The following is a 27,225-nucleotide window of genomic DNA, read 5'->3' as shown; positions in this document are numbered from 1 at the left end:
AGCGTATCATGTCCTCTGCACATCGATAAATGCCGACAGTATACGCCGTCGGCATTTATCATTGCACCAGCAGTTCTTGTGAACTGAAGGTACAATGCCGCCCCGTGCAGATTTGTGGCCGCTAGCAGGGGGTGTCAATCAACCCGATCTCAGAGCAGGTGGACAAGTCATGAAGCAGCGGTCTTCGCGCGGAAAAAGGGGCATCAAGCTCCATTCGAAGCTTAATAATTCGGCCCCAGAGAATGCAATTTTAAACACTTTTCCAACTTGTTTCTATAATCAAATTTTGTTTGCCACTTTAGAAGTGTGTGTATGCCTTTTGCTAGATTATTTTGTGCGCTACATACATATGGTTAAAAAACAAAAAACTGTAAAAGATATAGATACACTCTATGGATTATTTTTACAGTGTGTATAATATAATGTAATTTTTAGTATTATTTGTTAATATTTTATTTTTAATATTTCAAGAATGCACTTTAAGATTACTAATTCTTAATGTGCGCAAACCCAACACTGTGTTAGATCTAAATTGCAAAACACAAATTGTGTTATACATATTTTACATTCCTATGTTCTTCACATAGATTTTTTTTTAATTTTTATTATTAAATATATATTTCTCTATATATGATACTGTTAATGTAAACTAGATACCAATACCCATATATCTAAAGGAATAGATTTACAGGTATAGGTAAATACTTTCAACTTGTAATACGAGTGCTATTCCGATTGCGCACAAAAAGCCAATATCGCTCATACTCAAAAGTTAGTACACCACTTGTTATAGCCCATAGTGTGCTAAAAATATGTACATGCTTCTGACGTCCTATAACTCTTTAACAAAGGATACCAAAGGAACAAAACAAATTTGATAATAAAAATAAATTAGAAAATTGTTTAAAATGGCATGCTCTATAAGAATCACACAAGTTTGATATTAGCTTTACTGTTCCTTTAAAACATTGTGTGTTCTTTATTCATGGTACTCTTTTTTGGATGTTATTTTTTGTTCTCTTTATAAATACACAGATTATAAAAGGTATACTTGACACAAACAAATAATTTTAATATGTATTATAATTTTTAAACTGACGTTTCATGCCCTAAGTTAACCATTTTCTTGATAGGCTAATAATTAAACAATAGAGCAAAGTGATACACAATGTAAACAGCTTGGATTGCTGTTTGTGTTTTAATTTAAAGGGGCATGAAACCCAATATTTTTCTTTCATGATTCCAACATACAGTTTTAAACAATTTTCTAGTTTACTTCGATTATCTAATGTGCTGCATTCTCTTGATATTCTTTGTTGAAAACATACCTAGGTAGGCTCAGGAGTAGCACTACTGGGAGCTAGCTGCTGATTGCTAATTGTACATATATACCTATTGTCATTGGCTCATCTGATGTGTTCAGGCAGCTCCCAGTAGTACATTGCTGCTCCTTCAACAAAGGATACCAAGTGAATGAAGCAAACTTGATAATACAGGTAACTCTCCGTTTACGCCGGGGTTAGGTTCCAGAAGGAATGGTTGTAAATCGAAACCGTTGTAAATTGAAACCCAGTTTATAATGTAAGTCAATGGGAAGTGAGGGAGTAAGGTTCCAGGCCCCTCTCAAAATTGTCATAAGTAACACCTAATACATTATTTTTAAAGCTTTGAAATGAAGACTTTAAATGCTAAACAGCATTATAAACCTAATTAAGTAATCACACAGACTGTATCATTAAACTAAGTTTAATGAACAAAAACGTTTTTTTACTTTCATTTTTCTGCAAACAGTTCTCTGCATTGTTAACATGTTAAATAATTTGGGTCTGCACCTATTCTATGCATTTCACTCTGGACTGATTAAGCAGTTAGGCACCCTCACCTCAAGCAGCTGGACAGGAAGATAATAGGGAAGTGGCTGCTAGATCTTGTTGCTTTGAAAGCTGCTCGATAGTTAAGATCTGTTCTGTGTACACAGATTAATTTCTGTCTGCTGAGCTTGCATAACTTTGCTGCAACACAAGCGGACAGCTCCACCTACTGGCTATTTTAATTAGTGCACTGCTTTTCAATGCTTTTCAATAGCAGTCACATGACTGAAAAAAAAGGTTGTTATTCTGAAACGGTGCAAATTGAACCGGCTTAAACCGAGGGCCACCTGTAAATTAGAACCATGAAAGAGAGATTTTGGGTTTTATGACCCTTTAAATAGCTTTTCAAGCTTTTTTTTTTAAAGTTTTTCCAGTTTACAAGTGAATGCACGGCTATATACTGCTACTATTTATTTTTCCCCCTTTTCCTGTAAATTAATTCTGAAAGTTGTGGGCTTTACAATTTCTGCTACAAGGGGAAATGCATTGCTTTATACAAACAGTCGCTGGTTGCACACTCTAGTGACCCATTTATAAATGTATCTGATTGTTCCCAGCAGAGAAGGTAGCCTAGGTTTCAAGATGGTGGTATTTACACATGGTTTTTTTTTCAATATTTATACAAATAATATCATTTTTTTTAAAATACATATTGCAACAATAAAATATATTTTATCTTATTAATTAGTTCTGCATTTTTTTTATTATTTATTTTGAGCACATGCTTAAGTAAAAATATATGTGTGTCCATGATAATAAAAAATATGATCAAAACTGTTGCATTTAAACTGACTGTCTTAAGACAGAATTTGATTTCTGAACTATTTGTAATGAGCATCCAATTTTCTCCTTTATTTAAAGGTCTTCTGAAGTCTAGGTGGAAAGTTAGTGTATTTTTATAAGGACGGGCACATGAATAACAGTGGGTGAGATACATGCATCTCAAAGCAGCATTTTCTATGCATTGTTCTAGGAACAGCCAGATCTCAGGAAGGTCATGTAAAAGGACATTTTAGTAGTTAGGGTAGAAATTGAGATACTTCAAATAAGAAATTTAAGATAATAATTGATCCTCGAGTGAGAAAATATCAAATTCTACAGATGTTTTGTAGTAGATATAGACAGTAGAATTATAGGAAAAGAGAAATACAAAAAATGAAAGAAAAAGAATAATGAGGTACAACATACTGGTTTAAAAAGAAAAATAAGTGTTTCTGCACTTAAAGGGACAGTCTACTTGAAAATTTGTATTGTTTTAAAAGATAGATAATCCCTTTATTACCCATTCCCCAGTTTTGCATAACCAACACTGTAATATGAATACACTAATTATCTCTGTAATTACCTTGTGTCTAAACCTCTGAAGACTGCCCACTCATTTCAGTGCTTTTGACAGACATGAATTTTATCCAATCAGCGCTGACTCCTAAATAACTCCACGGGAGTGAGTGCAATGTTATCAATATGGCAAACATGAACTAGCACTGTCTAACTGTCATAAACTGTCAAAAAGCACTGGAATAAGAGGCAGTTTCCAACGGTTTTTAATTCAGTTTGAGCCTACCTAGGTTTAGCTTTCAAAAAAGAATGTTAAGAGTACAAGCAAATTTGATGATAAAAGCAAATTTGGAAAACTGTTTTAAATTGCATTCCCTATCTGAATCATGAAAGTTTAATTTTGACTAGACTGTCCATTTAACAAAGAAAAGATATACGAAATAAGAAAATATCCAAAATATTGGATAGCGAAAGTACAGATGGGACAACCTTTTTGAGAGTTGGAGTTTGAGAAATGTTAAATGGACATTAAACTAAAATTTCTATCATATATTTAAATTTTTAGAGATTTGCACTTGGGCTTTGGACCAATGCAAATTCATACAAATTTTGCTAATTGTGTGACATACAAACATCTGAATACATTATTGGATGAAAAACGAATCGGTTCATTTGGCGCCAAAAAAAGGTGCAGGAATAGGAGGAAGGATTACATTGTTTGGCTAATAAGCTCATTTGTTTTTAATGATGTCTTACCATTTATTTGTCCATTGTTCCCTGTCCAATGCTGCCATGGTTTTACTAATGACTGATGTTAGGTACAGCTGGTCAGGCACTAAATGCTGGGAGTATTGTTGTTCAGGAGCTATAGGTTCTTTTAAACATGGAAAAATAGGTTATTTTAACTGTTCGTATCCTATAATGTAAAGTTAATATTAATTGTCTATATTATTGTCTATATTATATATTGATTTATAATGGTAATGAATCTGAATCCAAAATTCGTCCAAACTGAATGCATGCATATACTGTAGGTAATTGGGCCAGAACGAATATTTGAAAAATCCAAAACGATTCTTTTAGACTAAACTTATTTTTCGCCGGTACATGTCTATTGATTTTGATGCTAACAGGAAGTGGGCAATTGAACTTTAGAGACTGATTGCTCATTGGCTCAAAAAGCAGATGTCCCACTCCCAACTCAATGTGGACTGATGCAGGTTAAGAATCACAATAAGATATTTTTGTTTTTATTGAAATCACTTTCTTTGTGAACACATCAGGATTTTTTTTTATTAAATTTGTTCTTAATACAGCTATTTCTTAGGTCACATCAATTCATGAAAAAAATCTATATTTTACCACAGAGCTCAGCTGAATAAATTGGCCCCATGTACTAAAAGGCGAGCGGACAAGCCTAGAAGTTGTCTCCTCGCCTTTTGCTACATACAGGCAATGGACGAACAGGATCCGATGCCCGTATGTATCATTATACTCGCAAGTAAGTGTGTAAAGTCTACCCCTTCTTTCGCGTGACTAATCGAATGAGAGAAGGGACTGTCAATCACCAAGAGCGAGCAAGCTAGCTTTCTGTTATTTCTCCTCACTACATTTGAGGTGTTGTACAGTGTAAGAAGCAGCCGTCTAATGACCACTGCTTCTTACATTGCGCAAAGCAGGCTCGCATATGCAAACCTGCCCTGCAAGGGCTCCGTAGCAGCTTATGCTGCTTAGTACATGAAGCCCATTGTTTCTAGAATGACTACCCACTGACCTAATTGGTATATACACAAAAAAAGAAATGTTTAACGATTAGATGCAACAAAATATTATTTATTTGGGTTTGGTTGGAAAGTAATCCTCACTGAGAGTCTAATAGACCCTTATAGCACATAGGGCTCATTCTTTTTCTTTGTATACTTTGTAGAAAAGCAAACCTACACGCAGGTTCAGAAGCACCAATGCACTAGTTGAAGCTAGCTCAAAACATTAGATGAGCAATTGAGAAGAGGCATGTATGTTCAGACACCATTCACTAGCTAGCAACCAGTAGTGCATTGCTGCTACTGAGCCTACCTAGGTATGCTTTTCTACAAAGTAGACAAAGAGAATAAACCATATTAGATAACACAACCAGCAACAAGGAAAGGCAGTGCTCAGGATACCACTCACACCAAACTAAGTAATAGCACAGTCAAATCAGTCGCCTTCACGCTGTGTACTTCAGAACATGCACGCAACTCACTGCTCACTGCTCAGTTTGTCCCCCGCTGATGACGTCATCCTCCGGTGCCACTCACAAGCGCTCCATCCAACGCTCCTACTCAGAAACACACCAACCAACAAAAGAAGGCAACCGGTCTTCAACAATCCCAGGAAACTTGAAACAGGACCAGTTAATCAGGTAAAAAGCAAAAGTCCTTTTATTAGACATCCATAAACATGATAAATCAGGCTGGGTCAAACATGTTTCGTATAAGAATACTGTCACAACTTTATCAATGACTACCTGCAAGCTAATGGCTAAACAGCTGTTAGGATAGGTTGTTAGATTTTAGGGAGGTGCTATGTAGGTATATATCCTCTAGCTGTTTAGCCATTAGCTTGCAGGTGGTCATTGATAAAGTTGTGACAGTATTCTTATACGAAACATGTTTGACCCAGCCTGATTTATCATGTTTATGGATGTCTAATAAAAGGACTTTTGCTTTTACCTGATTAACTGGTCCTGTTTCAAGTTTCCTGGGATTGTTGGAGACCGGGTGCCTTCTTTTGTTGGTTGGCATATTAGATATCAGAAGTATTTAAACTTTATGCTTTATCTGAATTGTAAAAAAAAGGGTTTCATGTCTCCTTAACCCCTTAATGACCACAATGTACCCTGTATGTCACTGGTCGTTAAGGGTTTTTTCAGGACATAATAGCACAAGTCTAGCAAGAACACGCTATTAATGTACTCCCTCCAGCAGGCTTTGTGGAATAGAGCAGTCTCAACGCTGGTGGCAAGACCGCGCTATAAAACAATCAAGTCCCAAAAAAAGGCCAGTGACATACAGGGTACGTCGCTGGTCCTTAAGGGGTTAAAATATAATTGAATAAACATGTACCATAGACTCTGCAGCAACAAGAAAATCCCTTGATTAAGGGCCAGATGACAAGTGGAGCACTATTTACCTCCTGCTTGAGTGTCAACTGCGCTAGAAGTAAGCTTTTTGCCCCGGTTGGGTTGTACTCATATTATGAGTTGAAAAGAAAACTGTTTTTGCTCACACGCTACCCCTATGCGCGTAAAAACTTAGAATATTGCGCAATAAAATATTCCCCCATAGAAGTCAATGGAGCAAAAAAGTGGAAAAAAACCCTAACACCCTACTCGCACGAAACCCTGATCACATATTCTCAAGTGCGCTAGCCTGACATGGAAATATGAATCTAAGGTTGCACTAACCCAGCCCACGTTAACTTCAATTGGGCTCAAGGGATCATGTTTATTTTACCATCACGTGCTAACAGCCTGCAATAAACCCCTTTTTGCTTGTGCACAAATATTAGTACGCCACTCATAATCTAGACCTAAATGTGTGAGACCAAAAATAACCACCAATCAACACTGTGGCAAACAGTCTACCCTTATCTAACTAGGTAAAAGAGAAAAGTAGATATATATTTGATAAACTTGTAGATCATAGGCCCCTGGTTTCTATGCCCCATGCAAGACAATATTTAGGTACTTGAAAAAAACCAAAGCACTCCCTCAGAATTGAATGCTAGTGCATCAAGGTTTTATTCCAAGATGTTTAAATGAAAGGTCAGCATATTATTTTCTTAAATAATTTCTTCGAAAAAAACACAAGTACTTTTTGTTTGTTGATTACAGTTTACAGAGATAGCAATCATTTTCTTATATAATTTATGTAAAATGTTATTTTAAATTATCGGTTTCATGTTAAAGTTGTAAATGTTGCTAAGCAACAGACCAAACTATACAATGAATTGTAAACATAAGACATGAGCATATTATTGTAGTTAATTAATGTGTTTTACATAATACTTATTTGGTAAGTAAGAAAAACATGCCAGTGTACTCCAGAATATTTATTGTTTAAAAAGATGGATAATCCCTTTATTACCCATTCCCCAGATTTTCATAACCAACGCTTTTATATTAATATACTTTTTACCTCTATGATTACCTTGTATCTAAGCCTCTGCAGACTGCCAACTTATCTCAGTTATTTTGACAGACTTGTATATTAGCCAATCAGTGCTGACTCATAAATAACTCCATGGGAGTGAGCACAATGTTTATCTATATGATACACATGAACTAGCACTGTGAATAACTGTCAAAATGCACGCAGATAAGAGACTGCCTTCAGCAGCTTAGAAATCAATTTGACCTACCTAGGTTTAACTTTCAACAATAAAAAACCAACGGCTAGATTTAGAGTTTGGCGTTAGCCGTCAAAACCAGCATTAGAGGCTCCTGGGATCTTTCTAACGCTGGTATTTAGAGTCATGGCTGAAGTGAGCGTTAGAAATCTAACGACAAAACTCCAGCCGCAGAAAAAACCCAGGAGTTAAGAGCTTTTTGGGCTAACGCTGGTTCATAAAGCTCTTAACTACTGTGCTCTAAAGTACACTAACACCCATAAACTACCTATGTACCCCTAAACCGAGGTCCCCCCACATCGCCGCCACTCTAATAAAAATATTTAACCCCTAATCTGCCTACCGCACACCGCCGCCAGCTACATTATACTTATGTACCCCTAATCTGCTGTCCCTAACACCGCCGACCCCTATATTATATTTATTAACCCCTAATTTGCCCCCCTAAACATCACCGACACCTACCTACACTTCTTAACCCCTAATCTGCTGACCGGACCTCACCGCTTCTCTAATAAATGTAATAACCCCTAAAGCTAAGTCTAACCCTAACACTAACACCCCCCTAAGTTAAATATAATTTAAATGTAACGAAATAAATTAACTCTTATTAAATAAATTATTCCTATTTAAAGCTAAATACTTACCTGTAAAATAAACCCTAATATAGCTACAATATAAATTATAATTATATTGTAGCTATTTTAGAATTAATATTTATTTTACAGGCAACTTTGTAATTATATTAACTAGGTACAATAGCTATTAAATAGTTAATAACTATTTAATAGCTACCTAGTTAAAATAATTACAAAATTACCTGTAAAATAAATCCTAACCTAAGTTACAATTTAACCTAACACTACACTAGCAATAAATTAATTAAATACAATACCTACAATTAAATACAATTAAATAAACTAACTAAAGTACAAAACATAAAAAAGAACTAAGTTACAAAAAATAAATTTTTTTTTACAAACATTAGAAAAATATTACAACAATTTTAAACTAATTACACCTACTCTAAGCCCCCTAATAAAATAACAAAGCCCCCCAAAATAAAAAAATGCCCTACCCTATTCTAAAATTAAAACAGAAAAGCTCTTTTACCTTACCAGCCCTTAAAAGGGCCATTTGCAGGGCATGCCCCAAGAATTCAGCTCTTTTGCCTAGAAAAAAAACATACAATACCCCCCCCCCAACATTACAACCCACCACCCACATACCCCTAATCTAACCCAAACCCCCCTTAAATAAACCTAACACTAAGCCCCTGAAGATCTTCCTACCTTATCTTCACCACACCGGGTATCAGCGATCCGTCCAGGCTCCGATGTCTTGATCCAAGCCCAAGCGGGGGGCTGAAGACATCCATCCTCCGGCTGAAGTCACATCCGTACCGGTAAACATCTTCATCCAAGCCGCATCTTCTATGTTCTTCCATCCGATAACGACCGGCTGATCTTCAAGACCTCCAGCGCAGATCCATCCTCTTCTTCCGACGACTAGACGACGAATGAAGGTTCCTTTAAGGGACGTCATCCAAGATGGCGTCCCTCGAATTCCGATTGGCTGATAGGATTCTATCAACCAATCGGAATTAAGGTAGGAACCGTCATTCGTCGGGAAGTCGACGGTGAAGATGGATGTTCCGCGTCGGCGGGATGAACTACATGGATCCGGAAGAAAGAAGATTGAAGATGCCGCTTGATAGAAGACTTCAGTCGGATCATGGACCTCTTCAGCTCCCGCTTGGATGAAGACTTCAGCCGGATCATGGACATCTTCAGCCCCCCCGCTTGGGCTTGGATCAAGACATCAGAGGCTCTTCTGGATTGATCGGTGAACCCGGCGTGGTGAAGACAAGGTAGGGAGATCTTCAGGGGCTTAGTGTTAGGTTAATTTAAGGGGGGTTTGGGTTAGATTAGGGGTATGTGGGTGGTGGGTTGTAATGTTGGGGGGGTATTGTATGTTTTTTTTTACAGGCAAAAGAGCTGAATTCTTTGGGGCATGCCCCGCAAAGGGACCTTTTCAGGGCTGGTAAAGTAAAAGAGCTTTTCTATTTTAATTTTAGAATAGGGTAGGGCATTTTTTTATTTTGGGGGTCTTTGTTATTTTATTAGGGGGCTTAGAGTAGGTGTAATTAGTTTAAAATTGTTGTAATATTTTTCTAATGTTTGTAAATATTTTTTTATTTTTTGTAACTTAGTTCTTTTTATTTTTTGTACTTTAGTTAGTTTATTTCATTGTATTTATTTGTAGGTATTGTATTTAATTAATTTATTGATAGTGTAGTGTTAGGTTTAATTGTAACTTAGGTTAGGATTTATTTTACAGGTAATTTTGTAATTATTTTAACTAGGTAACTATGAAATAGTTATTAACTATTTAATAGCTATTGTATCTGGTTAAAATAATTACAAAGTTGCCTGTAAAGTAAATATTAATCCTAAAATAGCTACAATATAATTATAATTTATATTGCAGCTATATTAGGATTTATTTTACAGGTAAGTATTTAGCTTTAAATAGGAATAATTTATTTAATAAGAGTTAATTTATTTCGTTAGATAAAAATGATATTTAACTTAGGGGGGTGTTAGTGTTAGGGTTAGACTTAGCTTTAGGGGTTAATACATTTATTAGAGTAGCGGTGAGATCCGGTCGGCAGATTAGGGGTTAATTATTGTAGGTAGGTGGAGGCGACATTGGGGGCGGCAGATTAGGGGTTAATAAATATAATATAGGGGTCGGCGGTGTTAGGAGCAGCAGATTAGGGGTACAAAGGGATAACGTAGGTTGCGGCAATGTACGGAGCGGCAGATTAGGGGTTAATAATAATATGCAGGGGTCAGCGATAGCGGGGGCGGCAGATTAGGGGTTAATAAATATAATATAGGGGTCGGCGGTGTTAGGGGCAGCAGATTAGGGGTACATAGGGATAACGTAGGTTGCGGCGGTGTACGGAGCAGCAGATTAGGGGTTAATAGTATAATGCAGGTGTCAGCGATAGCGGGGGTGGCAGATTAGGGGTTAATAAGTGTAAGGTTAGGGGTGTTTAGACTCGGGGTACATGTTAGGGTGTTAGGTGCAGACTTAGGAAGTGTTTCCCCATAGGAAACAATGGGGCTGCGTTAGGAGCTTAACGCTGCTTTTTTGCAGGTGTTAGGTTTTTTTTCAGCTCAAACAGCCCCATTGTTTCCTATGGGGGAATCGTGCACAAGCACGTTTTTGAAGCTGGCCGCGTCCGTAAGCACCGCTGGTATCGAGAGTTGCAGTGGCGGTAAATATGCTCTATGCTCCCTTTTTTGGAGCCTAACGCAGTCATTCTGGGAACTCTAAATACCAGCGATATTTAAAAGGTGCGGGGGGAAAAAAACATGCGTAGCTAATGCACACCTTTGGCCACAGAACTCTAAATCTAGCCACTATAGAACAAAGCAAATTTGATGATAAAAATAAATTGGAAAGTTGTATAAAATGTCCTATGTGAATCATGAAAGTTTAGTTTTGATTAGTTTTTCCCATTAAAAAGAAAGTAATACATACAGAAAGAGAAGTAGTCTAGATTGTAAGTTCCCACGGGAATAGGGCCCTCAATTCCCCCTGTATTTGTCTGTAAAATTTTGTCTTTTATCGTATTGTTTCTCCATTGTACTGTTATCCTTGTACCCATGGACAACGCTGCGGAATCTGTCGGCGCTTTACAAATAAAGAATAATAAAATAGTCTGCCAGGAACAAACAACAGTTCTGTGGTTTGTTCTATGGTCCAGTTTTCACCTAGGAGTATCTTCTTTTAGTCCAATTGTGCTGGTTGTCATCACTGCTCCAGGGGTTATTACAGACAACAAGACATGTGCATTAATTTTGTTATGAATTCAAATTCATTAGCGAAACACGGATATTTGTATAATTTTCACGAAATTAATATCTGAAAAAATGCACCAATAAATTTAAAGAAAATTAAGAAATACTGACGAAATTTGTCAGTATTAATGTGTTTCCTTTAAATTACCTTAGGGGTTAAAAATACTTATTTCTAGCACCCTGGAGAGCTGCACTTATCCAAGTCTAATCTGAATATTCGGCTGCTGTGCTATTCGGTATTTGTTTCAGTTTAAACAAAACAAATACTTAGGCCTCTAGTTATTAAGGTCTGTCGGACCTGATCCGACAGTTCGGAACAGGTCCGACAGACCTCGCTGAATACGGCGAGCAATACGCTCACCGTATTCAGCATTGCGCCAGCAGCTCACAAGAGCTGCTGGTGCAACGCCGCCCCCTGCAGACTCGCAGCCAATAGGCCGCCAGCAGGGGGGTGTCAATCAACCCAATCGTACTTGATCGGGTTGATTTCCGGCGATGTCTGTCCACCTGCTCAGAGCAGGTGGACAGGTTATGGAGCAGCGGTCTTTGTGACCGCTGCTTTATAACCGCTGTTTCTGGCGAATCTGAAGACTCCAGATAAATAGAAATGGATACAGCACCCACTACTCACAAGTGCATGGAGGGGGCTAACCAAGCCCAAACAATTCAAGTAAAAAAGTAATCTCCAGTAGTGAGCAAAGTGACTTTAATTATCAAACAAAGGTCAAATACAGCAATGTTTCGGGCTAACAATAAGCCCTTTCTTAAAAAAAATTGAACAGCTTGATTTGGAAAACACTAAGGTAATTCTGTTTACACTTGACGTGTCAAGTTTATATACGTCTATTAAACATTCAAGTGGGATAGAGTCAGTTGCCAAGGTTCTGAAGAGTGATAATAGATACAGTTTGTCTCAAATACAATTCTTTTTAGAATTGCTAGAAGTCATACTTTATATGAATTATTTTCTTTTTAAGGATGAATTTTTCTTTCAGAAGAAAGGTACTGCCATGGGATCCAATGTCACCCCAACATATGCCAACATCTTCATTGACAATGTGTTTGGCATATGGTATGGCGACATTGGATCCCTACTTTCATTTATTGATGATCTCAATAGATCTGTCAATGGCATTAAATTTTGTTTGACATGGAATGAGCAGTCAATTCAATTTTTAGAGGGGAACATGGATTGAGAGTGGATATTTATTCAAAGCCCACAGATAAAAATAACACTTTGTTATATGGCAGCTTTCATCCACCTTCCACCTTTAAGGCAATGCCAAAAAGTCAATTACTAAGAGTGGATCGTATTGTGTCTGATATTGAATTAAAAACAAAACGACTGGAACAAATGTCAAACAAATTTATTCAAAGAGGTTACCCTGTTGATCTTGTGAATAAAGAAAAGCAGAATATTATTTTAAGATCAAAAAATTCTGAGCCCATTGGAATTAAGAGGAATAAAAATAAAACTAATAGGTTAATAATTGTATCACAGTATAACACCAGAAGTAGTCAAGTGAATAAAATTATACGTAAGTATTGGCACATTCTACAGAAGTGCCATCCTGACATTAATGCATTTCTTGAACCACAAATGCTGGCTTATAAAAGGAGTCCAAATATTAAAGATCAATTGGTTAGAGTGGATGTTGGCAGTTATAAACATTATAAACATTATCAGAAAACCATCACTGGTAAGCGACGCACAGGATGCTATCCTTGCCTTTCCTGCATAAATTGCAATTCAATGATTAAGGGAGGAGAATTTTTTCATCCCTATTCAGGTAAAAAATATCGAATTAAAGAATATTTGACTTGCAGAACAGAGTTTATTATCTATGCCATCAAGTGTCCATGTTCATTGTTATATATTGGACAATCCACCAGAGAGGCACGTGAAAGGATATCTGAGCACAAGTCAAATATTCGACGTGGCAAGGATGCTCCAGTGTCTGCGCATTTTTTACAAGCTGGACATAGTATCAGCCAACTACGTTTTCAAATTTTGGAACATATACACATGCCTACGAGAGGGGGTGATAGGCTTTGTTAAACAAAAGGGAAGCCTTTTGGATTAATGAACTTAACACCTTATGGCCTAAAGGCCTCAATAGGGAGTGTAATTGGACAATATTTAAAATCTAATAAAATCTAATAAATTAATAGTTTACTCCTTTTAGAGAGTTTAGTGGTTTGCATTTATTTTGGTTATATGTTCAAATTCTGCATCATGATGGTTTATGCCTTAATGAAGTAGTAAGCCAAAAGGTCCTTTATATGATATCATTAGGCACAAAAATTTGGCATTATCCATTTATATACTGGGTGTCCATTAGTTTTTAATTGTTTGACTTATTGAGATATGGGTATCCTTTTTTGAAGGATTGCCATATGTATAAATTTTTAAATTTATATATAGTTCATTCAGTTGATTGTGTTTTTCTATATATATATGGAAGTTAAAAATCTTGATATGAGTACTGTGACTAATTTAAATTTAAATAAATTTAAATAAATTTGAATATTTTTAATATAGTATTTATATCTATATATTCATATTGAATTTATTTGTCACGAATAGTATTTAATTTTAATTGTATTCACTTTTTATCTTTATAGGATCACTCAGCACTTTATATATGAAGTTGGTCATTGAGTTTTGCAATATATACTATATAAAATATTTTGTAACACATTTGCACTTTTGTATTTTTAGAAAATGTATTCTTATATGCAGTATTCAATTTCACCATTGGAGGGCGATATTTGTGCATTTTTTCACAACTGTTTGGCGCCAATATGGCTATTTAAACAATGTTTTATTCACTTTATGTCATGCTTGAGAAAGGGCTTATTGTTAGCCCGAAACGTTGCTGTATTTTTTTTTATTATTATTATTTTTTTTTTTTTTTTATAAAGTTTTTTATTAAGACAATAGTAGAGCAAAACATAAACATGAACATACGTAACGTTATACATTACATTATTATCTGCACTTACAGACATTTAAAGAGTTTGAGGAAAATTTAGTACAGTGCGAGTTAATTAAAACAATTATGTTATAGTATCTGAGTCTACATTCTCTTTCATCTACATCGATTACGCATGTTTCGGTGATGAAAATGATGTCTTATTTTTCTATGATGAGAGATAGAGAGGATGTATTTTTAATAATATCTACACCATCAAGACCAGGGAGTCCAAGAGTAGTATATAGAAAAAGGCGTCTGAAATGTCTAAAATCCAGGGGGGTAATTCCTGGTCACGTCTGTAATGCCGGCCCAAGGGTGGAGGGTCAGAAAGGAGGAGTGGGATTGGGGTTAAGGTAGAGAGGGTGGTTTTGGTGAGAGGGGGTAAGCAAGGAGTAAAATAGCTACCCCTCTGTAATTTGATTCAAAAGAGGCCTCAATTACCACGGGAAACCTTTTAGATGTACGGGATAGGGGAGAGTCTTGAATCCAATGAGTCTCCTATATGCAAGCTATATCTATTTTGTGTTTTTGTAAGTGATTGGATAGTAGGCTGCGTTTAGTTGGAGAATTAAGCCCCTGTACATTCAGAGATAGGCATCTAAGACCTTCCATTCCTAAGTTTCAGTTGTGGGAGAGAATAGATACCAGAAATGTAGGCTATATGAACGAAAGGGTAGGGGAAGAGGTGGGTCAGGGGGCTAGTTATTCACACCCTTGGGCTCGGCGGTGAAGGACTATTCACAAAAAATTCTGGAGCTGGTCAGGTTATAGACATTAGTCTGGTGGTGTAATTGTGATTTGTAGAAAGAAGAGGGGGCAAAGAATTACAGCGGACAAGAGCCGCTTAGGTTTGAAAAAGAGGAAAAGATAAGAGAGGGGATTAAAGAATTAAGGCAGAGGGCCTTAAAAGAGAGGTGAAAGAGTTAATAAGGGATATGGGGGGGAAGAGAGAGGGGCGGAGCCAGAGAAAGAAGCAGAGTTTAGTTTATGGTATCAATAAGCAAACAGAGTACGGAGTTTTGTTGGGGGTATAAGTAAGGTGGTCCGGTCAAGTACTGTTAAGGTTAAGTGAGGGTGAGCTCGGTTGGTGAGGTTAGAGCACCCCTCTAGATAGGGTGATGATTTGGTAGTGGTGGAAGTGAAGAGTATGTGGAGTGTGAGTTATATGTAGTAAGGCAAGATACAAAACATACAACAAAGTGAACATGTCTAATAACCTTATGGCAAAACATAAACATAATCAAACTTGATCTTAATTACTTGGTTGTACCAGTCCCGCCAATTATAAAGCCTTCTGTCTCTCATAAGTCTTACAAAAGGGGGCAGAGAGAGGCACAACCTAAGAAGAGAAATGTGGTAAATTTGTTTTCTAAGCTAGCAAATGAAGAAGTCAGTTGTACCACCTAGGTAGGGGGAAGTAAAAAGTGGACACATATTAGTGGTGTCAGGTACTGGGCTCTTATAGAAGTAAAATATGTGCCCGTGCAGAAGTCCAATAAAGCCTGAGTCCTTTAGTGCCTCCTATAAGGAAGGGGTAAGAGAGTCTGAGAGAATGATGAACCTCAGGCAGAGGGGGAGAAGAAATTAGGGGAATCTGAGATCAGTTTAATCTTTCAGATTTGTAAATCTGTTCTTTACTTATGTGGACATTTCAATAAACTAGGAGGTACTAGCAGATTCAAAAAGTTTGAGCGTCAACTGTTTGTCCTAGGGCAAAACACAAAACACAGATCTAAGTGAACATTTCTATAAACTAACAACATTATAGCAAGACATAAACATAGTTCAATGTGACCTTAATTACTTGGTTGTCCCAGTCCTGTCATTCACCAAGTCTTCTGTTTCTCCTTAGCCACACGAGGGGGGCAGAAAGAAGTACAACCTGATAAGGAAAACGGGTTAAAATGTGCCCTAAACAAACAAATGAAGGAGTCAGGCGTCCCGCCTAGGTAGTAGGAATTAAAAGTTAAACCGCTATTAACTATGTCAGGTACTGGGCTCTCATGAGAGTAAGATGTGTACCCGTGTGTAAGCCCAGTATAGCCTGAGTCCTGTAGTGGTTTCTATGGAGGAGAGGTAAACAAGATTGAGAGACTGGTGACCCTCAAGTAGGGGGGAACCTGATGTCGGGGGATTCCGAAATCAGTTTAGTCTTCGAGGTTTAGTAAGAACTCCCCTCCAGAGAAAGTCATATTTTGTGAATCGTGGAAGTGTAAGGTAAGTGAGGAGTAAGTTACATATAATAGGACAAAAAATAAACATATTGTAAAGCAAGCAATTCAATGAAACAGATAACATTATAGTAAGAATCTTTAACGTAAATATAAATGTATATTAACATGAGATCAATCACTTGGTTGTCCCAGACGTGTCATTTAAATATCCTCCTGTTTCTCATAAGTCTTACCAGTACTGGGTGTAACCAATAGAATGACCTTAATAGTAAAACATGGTTAACTTGAGTCTTAAACAGACAAACATGAGAGTCAATCATCTGCACCACCCTAACAGGAGGGAGCACTGAGTACTTATGAACTAGTAGTATCAGTCACTGGGCTCCTATGTGAGTAAGATATGTACCCGTGTGTTAGCCCAGTATAAGCCTGAGTCCCAATGTGCCTCTTATGAGAGATGTATAGACAAGGGGGAGAAAATGGGGGACCTCTAAGAAAGGAGGACCAGGTGTCAAATGCTTCTGAAATCAGTTCAGTTTTATGGTGTTGGAGGCCTGCTCCTGATGAGTGAGCAAGTTTCGAGGGAGTGGGTGGTGCAAATGTATTCAAAAAGTTAAAGTATTACCTAAGCATCTCGGGCCTGTCTGTCTGGTGGAGGTGATGTTCTCAGTTGATGAGGTCTCCAGTCAGGGAGAGAAGGATTCAGGATATCAGCTAGTGCTGCGGTCTTTCTCTGTTGTTCCTGGGTAGAGGATAAACCCAGGGAGCGTAGAAGTTTCATACCTTGTTCTGGAGAAGTGATCACGTATGAGCGATCTTGATGTTGAAGAAACAATTTTACTGGAAACCCCCATCTGTACTTGATGTTATTGTGTCGAAGGATTTGGGTGAATTGTTGAAATGTTCTCCTTCTTGCTAAAGTATGTTGCGACAGGTCCGGGAAGATCTGGACTTTGTGGTATGGTTCCTGTAGGGATTTATTGGAGAAAGATGCCCTGAGTATTTTCTCTCTGGTGGAATAGTAGTGGAGTCTTACAATGACGTCTCTAGGGGTATCAGCATTTGAATTACGTGGTCGTAAGGCTCTGTGGGCTCTGTCGAGCAGGAGATCTTGTGGCTGAGGTGAACCCAGCAGCTCTTTAAACAGCCCGTTCAGAAAGTCCTGTAGATTGGCTGTGGTTATAGATTCCGGAATACCACGGAATCTTAAATTATTCCGGCGGGATCTATCTTCTTGGTCTGCCAGTTTGCCCTCAAGGTCTGTAATTAGCTCCGCCAGAGTCTGGGAGTAAGCAAGAAGGTTTGAGTGATCTACTGCTAAGTCCTCATGCTTTTTCTCAAGCGTTTCTGTACGCTCTCCTAGAGATGAGAGGTCTCGCCTCAATTCACCCACCGACTGCTTCAGTTCCTGTCATAAAGAAGTATAGTGAGAGTCCATCTTATCTGATAGGGACTTGATTGTATCCAAGAATGTGGCTTGCGATAATGCTGGTTGATCTCTTCTAGCGACATCTGTTTTGTGACTTTTACTTTTTATTGTAGGGGTATCTCTAGATTCTTCCTCTGATAGATCCTGGTCCGAAGTATTTCTGCTATGGAAATGGTCTGTGAGAGTTCTCTTGGGGTTTTTCTGACGTTTCTGTTTCTTCCCCATTACTTGCGACATGTTCGTGATATTAAGTAGAGAAACTTGGTTACGTACTCATACTATGTTGCACTATACGTAAGAGGTCTGAAAAGTGCAAAAAATGGTTTCCACTTCAGAGAAGAAGTCTAGAGGGGGTTCCACCCGCACCATCACTGTAGCATTTAGCCCTGCATGTTTTTTGGGTCTGTACGTGAGAAGGCTATGGGTGTAGGCTAGGGAGGCTGTTAATGAAGGCCCCTCAGGAGGGAGATGTAGGAAGCACCAGCAACAAGGCGGGTCTGTCTCTGCTGCCAAATAATGATCTAGTCTGATTCCAGATTGAGAGAGTTCAGAACAGCCCTGAGGCTAAAGTCACATATGAACTTTTTACTGGAGATAACGTATAAGCAAAAGGCTACAGTCTATTAAAATAGTAAACGGTAAATACCAATCCAATCTCAGTTAGAGTGACAGATGCTAACTGCTGTGGTAATGTTAAAACAGCAGGTCACATAGCAAGTGAAGAAAATATAGTAAATACCAATCCACAAAGAGAAGTTAAAAGTTATGCAAAGTCCAGTATGGTAACCTGAAGATGTATATATAACTAACCTGGACGTCTGAGAGGGTTGAGCCCCTTTAACGCTGTGGAATTTGAGTGTTTATGGTTGTAGAGTGCTGTGTAAGGTTGTAGCAGAGTTTGATAATACCATATTGGAGTTCCAGGTAATGGGGTTATGCTCAGACAGGGGGTAATAACTGAGATCTGCTCTATGTAGATTAAACCTGCAGCTGATGGCAAAAGGAGCTGGGATAGCTTAATGCAAAGCCCTTATATGATGGGCTGTCAGAAGTGTGGAAAACTTTATTTTGCTTATATTTGCTGGTGGTGGATCCCCTCTTCCATGTGTTTAATCTCTGTGCTCTTTTCCCTCCCTATATAGAAATTGCTTACTGGCCCCTGTGTGTTTTGACTGTAGATGCGTAGAGAGGGGAACAGAGTTATACAACTGTAGGCCCCCAACCTCCTCACAGGTACCCGTCAGGCAAGTGCGGTCTTATAGTACTCACTGTCAGGTGCGCAGCACTTTTTCCTTTCTCTCCTGACCTTACTCACTCAGGGGCTCTGTGAGGCGATCCGGTAAGAGATGACCATTCCGGCAGCTCAAGAGGTGGTCAAGCAGGTAGCCGCTGTTCAGCAGGTATGATTGAGGCGATGCCATGTGGGTCCGTAGGGAGTATTAAGATGGTGCCGCCTCCGTGCGGCTGAAGATGTCGGAGCTACGTGCTGTCTCTGTGATGTAGGGAGTGAGCGGGAAAAACAGACCTGCGCTCCGGGATGTAATGTCTGCTGGTACACTTACTCCGCTGTACTTGTTATGCTGTCTAGCACATTAGCCACTGTCGAATGTCCGATGTCACGGCCTCCCTAGATTGGGCTATGCGTATAGTATATACTGCCCAGTTTCCTCTCACATAACCGGGTGATATGTCTATATAGGAGGGTCAGACCGCAAAGCTCACTAAATAAAAACATCTATTATATGTAAAGACTGGGGAAATAAAATAATTAAAAGAAAAAGGCTAAGATTATACAATTTAGATGGATCTGTTTGAAAATAAAGCAGGAGCTCTGTAGAAGTGTGACCTTCTTCTCTCGGTGTTGGCTCCGCCCCCCACGTTGCTGTATTTGACCTTTGTTTGATAATTAAAGTCACTTTGCTCACTGCTGGAGATTACTTTTTTACTTGAGTCTGAAGACTCGCCAGAAACAGGGGCTATCAAGCTCATTACGGAGCTTGATACATATGCCCCTTTAATGTTCTTGAAACATTTACATTCGTTTTTTGTTAAATTAAAGGGATACTAAACCCACATTTTTTTCTTTCATGAGTCAGATAGAGCATGCAATTTTAAGCAACTTTCTAATTTACTCCTATTATCATTTAGCCACCAATCAGCAAGCGCTACCCTGGTTCTGAACCAAAAATGGGCTGGCTCTTACGCTTAGATTCTTGCTTTTAAAATAAAGATAGCAAGAGAACAAAGAAAAATTGATAATAGGAGTAAATTAGAAAGTTGCTTAAAATTGCATCATGAAAGAAAAAAAAATGGTTTAGCATCCCTTTAATGTAAATGTTCTTTTTTCTATAGGTGAAAATGTTACATACTTACCTCAACCCTTCTTCACTTGTACAATTTGTTCAGTGGGATGAATGATACCCCAAGATTGTTAACATAGTTGATTGGCTGCTGTAACTAGATTAGGAAAGTTTTTTAAAGCCCAGGACCCCATAGCAATAATTCTGAACTCCTTCAACCACTATTCTGCTATTACCCACATTTATATACAGAAGGATAACGAGTACTAGAGAACGTATATAGAGATTTTGGGGCCGATTTATCAAGCCTTATATGGAGCTTGTTTCCGCGCGAGCCTTCATGCTCGCCGGAAACAGAAGTTATGAAGCAGCGGTCTAAAGAACGCTGCTACATAACGTGTCCGCATGCTCTGAGGCCACGGACAGAAATCAACCTGATTGAATACGATCGGGTTGATTGACACCCCCTGCTAGCGGCAAATTTGCAGGGGGCGGCATTGCACCAGCAGTTTACAAGAATATGCTGTCGGCATTTATTGATGTGCAGTGGGCATGATACGCTACACTGTATCATGTCCGCTCGCATTATGATAAATCTACCCCTTGGACTGTATGGAATATTTTGGAATAAGTGAAGTGAGAAAATAAATAAAAAAACATGTTAAAGTTTTAAGATAGAAATGAACAATTTGGAAGAAGCACAGTATGTGGGTGTTTGTATGTAAATGAAGACTTGAGAAAAAAGACGATCAGTCCGGATGATATAATAAAACGTAACTTTTATTCAAAACATAGGTGTAAAAACCTTAGAGCCAAGGCCCATATCCAAAGGTGTTATGTATCAGATTGGCTTACGCGTTTCGGCGTGAGCCGTAGTCATAGCCTGTTTGTATGTACACATATATATTTATCAGAGTTTTGCACAGTATGACATTTTACATGGAATAAGTCATCATTCTTTTCTTCAGTATATGTCAAGCTAGGGTGAACATCATAATTATGATCAGAGATAATCATTTCCCAGTAGTTTTACCAATGTGTATGCCACTTACTAACTTCTAATTCGGTGATTTATGCTATAAACATTTTACCTTGAATTTTGTGCCTGCAGGGGAAATGAATATGAATATTTAACTTTATATCATTTTGCTCAAATTGTTATACCTAGACAGATGAAGTTACATCACTTCCCAGAAGGTAATGTCAGTTCTGCCAACCTCATTTTAACTTAGCAGCAAGTTTAGCTTAAAAAAAAAAGAAACTAAAATGGGATCAAATGGAGCAAAATGTGTATTAAAGCAGTATACATGAATACAGATAATTGTGCAAATAACAGTTCTTTTTTAAATGCTAGCAACACAATTTATGCTCATTTGTAGAATTTTGAAAAAATATGAAGAAAAAATATATATATATATAAAAAAGATAAAAAATGATAGTAATAAACTGACTTCAGAGCATATAGAAGATTTATTTGTTAAAGAAGAGGGCTTAAGGCAAATTCTGTAGAAAATAGCTTATCAAATGCACAGTGGTGCCTGCCTTGAATTGAAATATTAAAAAGCATTGCAGAAAATGTGGATTGCCCAAATAAGATTGTATGTTTAAGAATTGAGTCTGGCAATTAAGATATATAGGTCTCATGAAACTCATTTATAGGTACATAGATTGGTTTCCTATTTGTAAATTGAGTTTCTCTAACTTTTTTTTTTTGACGATTAATGTTATAAAAATGCAATGTGTGATATTATGATTTAATATGGACTTATCTTGTAAATATATATTTCATCTCTTTATAAAATGAAAATATACACTTCTAAACTGTATATATTATTTTTTTATTTATGAAATCAATGGGAAATGTCCATGAATTAGTGTTGTGCCAACATAATATGGCAAAGCCTGGTGTCTTTTATTGTCCTTTTCCCTTGTGAATTGTGTTTGTCTCTGATGTCTTTATAAATAGAGTTTTCCATGATCAATAGTATTTTTCTATGCCTGATACACAGAAGTTCATAACTGTAATTAAATTGATGCCAAATTCAATAGCTTGGTAAATACCAAGAATATAATGACACATGATTGACATAAATAATGCAGAGTGAATAGGACTGACTTCAGCTTAAAGCAGCAATCATTTGTGTGTGTGCTCGCGCAAGTCTATCTATCTATCTATCTATCTATCATCTATTTATTTATCCATCAATTTATAGATAGATATATGATCCATATATCTAGATAGATAGATAGATAGATAGATAGATAGATAAATTATAGATAGATTATAGATAGATAGAAACTACACATGTGTGGAAAATATAACCAGAGCTATTCATTTTCATAAACTCTAGTTTGTATACCAATGAGTGCATACCTCTAAAAAACACTAATGATAATAATCTAATGTGTCCAGAAAGTACATTTAATTATGAGAATGTATTTTAGTTACATATAGACAAGTTTCAGGAGAGCAAGGCTTTAATTAAAAATAAATACAGGGCTGGAAATTTTCTCTAGCTTACTAGCACTGAACAAGAAACAAAATGCAGTGAAGGAGAAAAAATTATCAGCTAGATTTAGAGTTCTGCGGCCAAAGGGGTGCGTTAGCTACCCATGCTTTTTTCCCCCCGCACCTTTTAAATACCGCTGGTATTTAGAGTTCACAGAAGGGCTGCGTTAGGCTCCAAAAAGGGAGCATATAGGCATATTTACCGCCACTGCAACTCTAAATACCAGCGGTGCTTACGGACGCGGCCAGCTTCAAAAACGTGCTCGTGTACGATTCCCCCATAGGAAACAATGGGGCCGTTTGAACTGGAAAAAAATCTAACACCTGCAAAAAAAGCAGCGTTCAGCTCCTAACGCAGCCCCATTGTTTCCTATGGGTAAACACTTCCTAAGTCTGCACCTAACACCCTAACATGAACCCCGAGTCTAAACACCACTAACCTTACCCTTATTAACCCCTAATCTGCCACCCCCGCTATCGCTGACCCCTGCATTATACTATTAACCCCTAATCTGCCGCTCCGTACACCGCCGCAACCTACGTTATCCCTATGTACCCCTAATCTGCTGCCCCTAACACCGCCGACCCCTATATTATATTTATTAACCCCTAATCTGCTGCCCCTAACGTCGCCGCCACCTACCTACAATTATTAACCCCTAATCTGCCGACCGGACCTCACCGCTACTATAATAAAGTTATTAACCCCTAATCCACCTCACTCCCGCCTCAATAACCCTATAATAAATAGTATTAACCCCTAATCTGCTCTCCCTAACATCACCAACACCTAACTTCAAGTATTAACCCCTAATCTGCTGACCGGACCTTACCGCTACTCTAATAAATGTAATAACCCCTAAAGCTAAGTCTAACCCTAACACTAACACCCCCCTAAGTTAAATATAAATTTTATCTAACGAAATAAATGAACTCTTATTAAATAAATTATTCCTATTTAAAGCTAAATACTTACCTGTAAAATAAACCCTAATATAGCTACAATATAAATAATAATTATATTGTAGCTATTTTAGGATTAATATTTATTTTACAGGCAACTTTGTATTTATTTTAACCAGGTACAATAGCTATTAAATAGTTAATAACTATTTAATAGCTACCTAGTTAAAATAATTACACAATTACCTGTAAAATAAATCCTAACCTAAATTACAATTAAACCTAACACTACACTATCAATAAATTAATTAAATAAAATACCTACAATTATCTACAATTAAACCTAACACTACACTATCAATAAATTAATTACATACAAATACCTACAAATAAATACAATTAAATAAAGTAACTAAAGTACAAAAAATAAAAAAATAATTTACAAACATTATAAAAATATTACAACAATTTTAAGCTAATTACACCTACTCTAAGCCCCTTAATAAAAAAAAGCCAATCGGAATTAAGGTAGGAACATTCTGATTGGCTGATGGAATCAGCCAATCAGATTGAGCTCGCATTCTATTGGCTGTTCCGATCAGCCAATAGAATGCAAGCTTAATCTGATTGGCTGATTGGATCAGCCAATCGGATTGAACTTGAATCTGATTGGCTGATTCCATCAGCCAATCAGAATTTTCCTACCTTAATTCCGATTGGCTGATAGAATCCTATCAGCCAATCGGAATTCGAGGGACGCCATCTTGGATGACGTCCCTTAAAGGAACCGTCATTCGTCGGGAAGTCGTCGGCCAGGATGGATGTTCTGCATCGGCAGGATGAAGATGGATCCAGAAGAAAGAAGATTGAAGATGCCGCTTGATAGAAGACTTCAGCCGGATGATGGACCTCTTCAGCCCCCGCTTGGATCAAGACTTCAGCCGGATGATGGATCTCTTCAGCCCCCACTTGGATCAAGACTTCAGCCGGATGATGGACCTCTTCAACCCGATAATGGACCTCTTCAGCCCCCGCTTGGGCTTGGATGAAGACTTTGGAGCCTCTTCTGGACGGATCAGTGATACCCGGCGTGGTGAAGATAAGGTAGGGAGATCTTCAGGGGCTTAGTGTTAGGTTTATTTAAGGAGGGTTTGGGTTAGATTAGGGGTATGTGGGTGGTGGGTTGTAATGTTGGGGGGGGCATTGTATGTTTTGTTTTACAGGCAAAAGAGCAGAATTCTTTGGGGCATGCCCCGCAAAAGGCCCTTTTAAGGGCTGGTAAGGTAAAAGAGCTTTTCAATTTTTATTTTAGAATAGGGTAGGGCATTTTTTTATTTTGGGGGGCTTTGTTATTTTATTAGGGGGCTTAGAGTAGGTGTAATTAGCTTAAAAATGTTGTAATATTTTTATAATGTTTGTAAATTATTTTTTTATTTTTTGTAACTTAGTTCTTTTTTATTTTTTGTACTTTAGTTAGTTTATTTAATTGTATTTATTTGTAGGTATTTGTATTTAATTTATTTAATGATAGTGTAGTGTTAGGTTTAATTGTAGATAATTGTAGGTATTTTATTTAATTAATTTATTGATAGTGTAGTGTTAGGTTTAATTGTAACTTAGGTTAGGATTTATTTTACGGGTAATTTTCTAATTATTTTAACTAGGTAGCTATTAAATAGTTATTAACTATTTAATAGCTATTGTACCTGGTTAAAATAAATACAAAGTTGCTTGTAAAATAAATATTAATCCTAAAATAGCTACAATATAATTATAATTTATATTGTAGCTATATTAGGGTTTATTTTACAGGTAAGTATTTAGCTTTACATAGGAATAATTTATTTATTAAGAAATAATTTATTTCGTTAGATAAAAATTATATTTAACTTAGGGGGGTGTTAGGGTTAGACTTAGCTTTAGGGGTTAATAACTTTATTATAGTAGCGGTGAGGTCCGGTCGGCAGATTAGGGGTTAATAATTGTAGGTAGGTGGCGGCGACGTTGGGGGCGGCAGATTAGGGGTTAATAAATATAATATAGGGGTCGGCGGTGTTAGGGGCAGCAGATTAGGGGTACATAGGGATAACATAGGTTGCGGCGGTGTGCGGTCGGCAGATTAGGGGTTAAAAAAATGTATTAGAGTGGCGGCGATGTGGGGGGACCTTGGTTTAGGGGTACATAGGTAGTTTATGGGTGTTAGTGTACTTTAGAGCACAGTAGTTAAGAGCTTTATGAACCGGCGTTAGCCCAGAAAGCTCTTAACTCCTGGCTTTTCTCTGCGGCTGGAGTCTTGTCGTTAGATTTCTAACGCTCACTTCAGCCAAGACTCTAAATACCGGCGTTAGAAAGATCCCATTGAAAAGATAGGTTACGCAAATGGCGTAGGGGGATCTGCGGTATGGAAAAGTCGCGGCTGCAAAGTGAGCGTTAGACCCTTTCATGACTGACTCTAAATACCAGCGGGCGGCCAAAACCAGCGTTAGGAGTCCCTAACGCTGGTTTTGACGGTTAACGCAGAACTCTAAATCTAGGCGTATGTTTTTTTCCCTCTCTTTAGCTTTCAGTGGAGTATTAACTTTTCCCCTTTAGACTACTAACTTATCACATGACTAGTAAACTATTGTGATTTATTTCCACCCATGGATTTAGCATGCAAATCACCAATGTCAGTGTAGAATCCACTACAATAATCAGTATAATTGTGTAGGTATATAAAGCACAAATACATGGTCATGTTCCCCAACTTTATACCTTTTTCAGTAAATAATATTTTCTTAAAGAGGAATATTGATAACTTAAAATTAAAGGGACAGTCTAGTCAAAATTAAACTGTCATTATTCAGATAGGGCATACCATTTTAAACAACTTTCTAATTCACTTTTAGGTTAAATTTTGCTTTTTTTCTCCTGGTATTCTTTGTTGAAAGCTAAACCTAGGTAGGTTCATATGCTAATTTCTAAACCTTTGAAGGCCACCTCTTATTTCAATGCATTTTACAGTTTTCACAGCTAGAGGGTGTTAGTTCATGTGTGCCACATAGCATTGTGCTTACGCCTGTGGAGTTACTTATGAGAGGGCACTGATTGGCTAAAATGCAAGTCTGTCTAAAGAACTGAAATAAGGGGGTAGTCTGCAGAGGTTTAGATACAATGTAATCACAGAAGTAAACAGTATATTAAAATAACAGTGTTGGTTTTGCAAAACTGGGGAATGGTTAATAAAGGGATTATCTATATTTTAAGCAATAAGAATTCTGGAGTAGGCTGTCCCTTTAAATTACTAAAAAAATCTCATTTAGAATCTAACACATGTAATGTTCAAGTTTGGAGAAATTAAAGTTGGTAAAATACACCATAGATGCCCATATTGTGGCACCCGAGCCTTAGATTGGAAACCTTCATAAAAAAATGTAAACAATGAAAACATAGTAGTATTACTTAGGAAGTTTATCATGGACTCAGATGTGACTGCAATAATATGAATCAACTTTTGTCATGTTTTCCTACTATACCAAT

General features: G+C 37.4%; 1 protein-coding gene across 1 annotated transcript in view; it reads left to right on the top strand.

Moving 5' to 3' along the window:
• The window catches only part of PCDH15 (protocadherin related 15), a 1,588,775-nt gene that overhangs the window by 587,493 nt on the left and 974,057 nt on the right, over positions 1–27,225 (top strand). The gene's annotated exons all lie outside the window — the stretch shown is intronic.

Source organism: Bombina bombina, chromosome 9 (assembly GCF_027579735.1).
Source record: "Bombina bombina isolate aBomBom1 chromosome 9, aBomBom1.pri, whole genome shotgun sequence".
Classification (NCBI taxonomy): domain Eukaryota; kingdom Metazoa; phylum Chordata; class Amphibia; order Anura; family Bombinatoridae; genus Bombina; species Bombina bombina.
The sequence above is the reverse complement of the archived record's forward strand: the minus strand, read 5'-3'. Positions and strand labels throughout refer to the sequence as shown.